The following is a 6,000-nucleotide window of genomic DNA, read 5'->3' as shown; positions in this document are numbered from 1 at the left end:
ACAACTGGGGGTTGATGGCATTCCACTAGGAATTAAGTTGGGTAGACTAGATGGGCCATATCTGCTGTCATACTCTCTGTTTCTGTGTTACAGATATATGAGAGAATGGGAAGCTCGTACTTTGTACTATTTAGCATCTGTGCAGAGCTCCTTTGTCGATGTATTGGGCCAGACTGATACCTTTGCTCCTTAACGTAATTCTGAAAGTACATGAACAACATGAGACTCTCACATTCAGTGCCAGAAATTCACTGGACTACAGTGTAGTCACTTAGTCTTGAGAGAAAATTGCTCATCACTGTTACCTCCTACAGCACATAGTTCAGCCCACCCTTCATAATGATATTCATATGTGTTGTGTTTTTGGGAGTATCTGGCCACAGAATCGTCGCACTTAAGACTTAAGGAATAGAATAACACAGGCGTTATAATGGGTTGGGGGCTGCCCACAAAATGTTTGCTGGCAACGGCAAACCAAAAAGCCTTCATTAGGTTCAGGCTGCAATTCTCTCTGCTCTCCCAACTCCTTATTACTGAGAAGAGAAGCCTCATTGGCAGCAGGTGAGACAGTGCTTTATTTCCTATCTTGCCTGTCCTCTGGTGGCCGCCATCATTGCGGCCTCTGCCCCGATCCTCTCACTACCTTCCATGATCTGAAAAAGGAGGAGGTACAGTGAAGGAGATGAGGGGAATTTTTTTTTGGGGGGGGGTGGGGTGGGAGTGAAGGAAGTTAGTGAAGGGATTGTGGCAGGGAGGGAGAGTGAGGAGATTAGGGAGATGGGAGCTGGGAAGTGGGGGCAGGAGAAGAGAGCAAGGTTGGGGAGAAAAGGGAGGTTAGGGGAGGGGATCGAGCAGGGGAAAAGAGCAAGTAGGATTGGGACTAGGAGAAGAGAGGAAGGGCTGAATGAGAAGAGGGGCAGTGAGAAAGAGGTGGGATGCTGGAGGGGCCAGGGCAGGAAGAAAGAGGAGGGAGCTGAGATGGAGGCCTCGTCATCATTTTTGTAGGGGGAAAGTATTATTTTGGAGCAATCAAGTCTTTCTTTTTCTTGGAGAGCACACTTCTCTTCTCTCTCCTCCTTGCTCCCAGCCCTCTCCTCTACCCCACCAGCATTTCTCATCTCTCTCCCATCTACCTCTTCTTCCCTTCAACCTATCCCCTTAGTCCTGTCTTTCTTCACCCTTGCTCTCTTTGGCTTGCCTCATTACCCTTCCTCCTGCCCTCTCCTTCACCTTTCCCCTTCTCTCATCCCCTCCTCTTGCTCTTCTGTCTCCCTCCTGTTACCACCCCTATCCCTACCCATACCGTTACATTCCACATGAAAAACAATAAAGGCACAGGCGGCCCAACATAGTACCACATTATATTGTGGTCACAGAGCCTTCATTGTTTTTCTTGGGGGCAGACCTTTCTTCCTGGCCCACAGACCTCCCTCTTTTTCTCTTGTCTCCCCTTCATCCCCTCCTCTTTCTCTTCAGCACCCCCTTGTATATGCACATCCCCCTTCTCCTTCAGCATCCCATCTCTCTCCCTATCCCCACTCCTTCTTGCTCTCTCTGCATTTCCGTCTTCTCCCCTCTTGAGCACCCTACATCTCGCCCCTATCCCCTCTGTCTCCCACCTTCAGCAACTCACATCCCTCCCATCTCCACTCCCTTTTGCTCTCACACCTTTTCCCATCCCCGCTCCCCTTCCTCTCTTCTCCCTGATCCAACCTCCCCTCCTCTTGCTCTATATTCCCTGCCCCCACTCCTCCTCCTGTTGCTTTCTCTCCATTCTGACTCTACCCCTACCTACCTCCCACAAGAAAAATGACAAAGGCTTAGTGGGCCTAACATAATCCCGTATTATGTAGACGCCTTTGAGACTGTCATTTTTCTTGTGGGGTGTTATGTAACAACAGCCCTTGCTCACTACTAGAACAATGACTGGGGCTTGGCTTAGTCTAGGAGGAAATGCATATCTGTTTCTAGTGTTCCAGTATTGTATTTCATGCAGTCTGACTTCTTGAGGTTAACATTCTAGCTTTAATCCTCATATTTCTGTTTTTAATTTGTGATCACTTTTTTGTATTTATTGAAAGTCATTTTGCATGTGTGACCAAGCTGAGGTATTCTGATATCATGCAATTTCTGTGTAAGGATCTGTAGCAATCTTGTTCATTGTGGTTTTCTCAACAGGTGGTATATTGGTGTTCCAGGGCTTTGTGTAATATTTGCAGTGATGCCTATTCATAGATAGAGTTGCTTTTCAAGTCTTGCGAGTTAGTGCTGCTGTACTGTGGCAGATTTGCTACATATGTGCTGTGTGTTTTTTTTTACAGGATTTTGTATTATTTTTTTTTACCAGGATTTTGTAATATGTGCTTTTGTTACTTAAATGTCACCAGAATTATTTTGTATGGGGAGGTGTAGGGGAAAATATCGTGCTCTGCTACCAATGTTAAAGGTCTGTGTGTATATTAGAGAGGTGAGGCGTCTATGATCACAAAGTTTATGTACAGAACCAGAAGTTCAGGTTTATACTTGCTTTGTCTTGCTCACAAAATTATTGGAATGAACCTCTCTTAAGCCAGGACACAGTATTTGGGCTATGATCTCAATCTCTGTAATTTACTGCTAGTATTCTTCTTAATATTTGCATTGTGCCAAACAGTTTCATTCTGAAACTTATTAAGGTGTTATTTATAATAGCAACATACTGAGGTGAGCTTAGAAGTTCTTTTTAATCAGGTACATGGTGCCCAAACAAATAGGTCTGTTTCTGTATCTTTAGGCCACATTTTCTTGGTCTCTGATTACATCTCTTGGTACTTGATGATCTTCTCTCTCTCCATACATGGTACTTAGTACCGATCTTTCTATTAGTAATGATGTTTTTGTCGTAGCATCATGCATTTAATTGGTCTGGGAATGAATAGTTATACTCTATGATTTATGCAAAGAATGTATGTAAGATAGAATGACATTAACTGTAAATGTAAAATAAAAAAGTTGGCAGTAGGAACATGGGCAGAGCTTGGTTGGCCCCTCCAACTGCCCTTGGTCTAGATTAACAAATAGAATGAGTGCACCTTTCTCGATATGCAGTAAAAAAAAAAAATGCTGTGTGTCTCATCCATTCTTGGAAAGAAAGCTCTGTGAAACCTGAAAATCCTCAGAAACGTCTCTTCTGAAAACAACAAGGGAAGCTGTTTCAATGAATTTTTTCTTGAACACATACATTTCATTTCATTTCTTAAAATTTATTAATCGCTTAACATAACAAAATTGTGGCCTAGGCGATTTACAATAAAACATACATAAAATAGTATCAAGAAACAAACACCAAAAATATCACATACAACAGCATTGGATTCTAAAACAACACTGAAACTACCAGCATTTAGAAATTCAGACCTTGCATCAAGAGCACTGAAGGAGGAAGTTTTTTAGGAAAAGTCTAAATTTCTTCAGATTTTCCTGCATTCGAACCTCAAAAGGTAAAGAGTTCCAGATAGAGGGAGCAGCTACAGAGAAAGCAGTTTCCCATGTAAAAGCAAGATGGGCATGACGGACGGAAGGCTCATCTAGTAAACCACATTGTGATGATCTTAATTGCCGAGTAGGTTGATAAATCCTGAGAAGGGCATTTGCCCAGGGAGGAGAATCCGGACTGAGTAGTTTATATACAGTAGAGATGTGAATCGTGTCCTCGATTGTCTTAACGATCGATTTCGGCTGGGAGGGGGAGGGAATCGTATTGTTGCCGTTTGGGTGTGTAAAGTATCGTGAAAATCGTTAAAATCGTGAGCCGGCACACTAAAACACCCTAAAACCCACCCCCGACCCTTTAAATTAAATCCCCCACCCTCCCGAACCCCCCCCCCAAATGCCTTAAATTACCTGGGGGTCCAGCGGCACACTAAAACACGGCACACTAAAACCCCCTAAAACCCACCCCGACCCTTTAAATTAAATCCCCCACCCTCCCGAACCCCCCCAAATGCCTTAAATTACCTGGGGGTCCGTAGCGGCGGTCCGTAGCTTAAATTACCTCCGTAGCCTTAAATTACCTCCGTAGCGGCGGTCCGTAGCTAAATCGGGGGAAGGGGGAGAGCAGGAAACCGGCACACTAAATCGTGTAGTCTTCAGCCGGCGCCATTTTGCAAAATGGCCGCCGCAAAATGGCGGCGGCCATAGACCAAAACGATTCGACACAGGAGGTCGTTCCGGACCCCCGCTGGACTTTTGGCAAGTCTTGTGGGGGTCAGGAGGCCCCCCCAAGCTGGCCAAAAGTTCCTGGGGGTCCAGCGGGGGTCCGGGAGCGATCTCCTGCCGCGAATCGTTTTCCGTACGGAAAATGGCGCCGGCAGGAGATCGACTGCAGGAGGTCGTTCAGCGAGGGTTCCGGACGTGACCAGCTAGACTGGCCCACTGGGGGAATCCCGATCCCCCGATAGGCCAATCCGCCCCTGGCTGTGGAAGGTCCCTGGTTCTATCTTTTGTACTCCCACTCAGTCGGGGCTCTGGATGCTGTGGAGGCAGGGAAGGAGTCAAGGTGACACCTGGTGGCCAGATTTAGAGTCCATGATACAGGGTTCCAAAAGGAACCATGGTGTATGTCTCCCAGACTCGGGTTTGTTGCTGCAATAACCAGACTAGGAAAAGCTACAGGTTCTACTAAAACAGGGGAAACATCCCTGGATAGTTGTGAATGAAGGCATCAAGATCTCAGCACTGGTTCCATTTGAGCTAGATGAAAAAGGAGAATGTAAACAATAGTGGTCCAAAAAAAAGGTATCACCTACAATTGTCTAACCCTTGTTTCTACATATTCAAGTGGATCAATATGGCAAGTTCAATACTTTGTGGCAGAGAAAGGACACTTTATGGAATATTGGATTGTCATCTGGTGTCCATATTTTAAATATTGTTCCATGGGATATTGTCCTTTTCAGTCTATTCAGAACTAATGATTGTACATGATGCATTTGTTTTACAATATTCTTGTACTGTAAATGATTCCTTTCATACATTAATAACAACAAAATTGCCTAAGCTGGATTGCAAAACTGTTCCACTGTACACTCTACAAATACTTGTGAAAGATAACAAAGGAAGCTCAGCTTCTCAGATGATTAATATTAAGGTTACTGATATTAATGAGGCACTCGTCTTTACTGGCATATTGGCTTACCAGATAGATAAAACAAATGTTTGTCTGCATTTCTTAATTTCATGTCCATACATACCTCCGAGCCTTAATGGAACTTAGGAAGAAAGGTTTTATCTTCAACCAGTTCTCTTCTCGATTAATGACACAGCTTTTTTGAACACAGAAGTGTTTTGTTTAATTCATCTGTTACTGATTGAGCGGAGAGCAAGGAAGGTGCATATAGAGGTCAGGAAAGTATTTCCTTGTCACAACCAGTCCCTTCTTGAGGTTATGGATAGATGACTTGGCAACGGCCTCTGTTAAAGTACACATGAGACCCATTCTTTAAACATTGCACATTCCATCAGTACTTATGCTTCCTTACATCAAATGCTTCAAGATATAGGTCTATAAAATCATGAATAGGGTGGAACAGCTAAACAGGGAATGATTAGTTACCCTTTGAAACTCCATGACGCTAACAGCACATTTAAAATAAATTGCACAATTAAACTGGAATTTCTTGCCTGAGGATGTGGTGAATGCAGTTAGCATGGCTGGGTTTAAAAAGGATTTAGTCAAGTTCCTGGAGGGAAAGTGCATAAGCTATTACTAGCCATGTTGACTTGGGGATGCCACTGCTTATTTCTGGTTATGAGCAGGAAGAACTGGATCTATTCTTTGGGATCCTGCCAGATACTTGTTGTGACCTGGATTGGCCACTGTTAGAAACAGAATGCTGGGCTTGATGGACCTTTGGTCAGACCCAGTATGGCATTTCTTAAGAATCATTTAGGCACTAGACATTTTCTTGAGATAAGCATGAGCAGTTTAACCATGAATGGTTGCCATTACATCTGTAGTGG

The 6,000-nt window shown here is 44.0% G+C and overlaps 1 long non-coding RNA gene across 2 annotated transcripts in view; it reads right to left on the bottom strand.

Moving 5' to 3' along the window:
- Positions 1-4,365: 4,365 nt before the first annotated feature.
- Positions 4,366-6,000, bottom strand: part of LOC115089543 — a 29,339-nt gene continuing 27,704 nt past the window's right edge. For both annotated transcript variants that reach the window (XR_003856152.1, XR_003856153.1), the window contains 2 exons: positions 5,232-5,451; positions 4,366-4,731 (listed from right to left, as the gene is read on the bottom strand). This is a non-coding gene — a long non-coding RNA (uncharacterized LOC115089543). The remainder of the gene's footprint in view (positions 4,732-5,231; positions 5,452-6,000) is intronic.

The sequence above is a fragment of the Rhinatrema bivittatum genome, chromosome 4, assembly GCF_901001135.1.
Source record: "Rhinatrema bivittatum chromosome 4, aRhiBiv1.1, whole genome shotgun sequence".
NCBI classification, from domain to species: Eukaryota; Metazoa; Chordata; class Amphibia; order Gymnophiona; family Rhinatrematidae; genus Rhinatrema; species Rhinatrema bivittatum.
The sequence above is the reverse complement of the archived record's forward strand: the minus strand, read 5'-3'. Positions and strand labels throughout refer to the sequence as shown.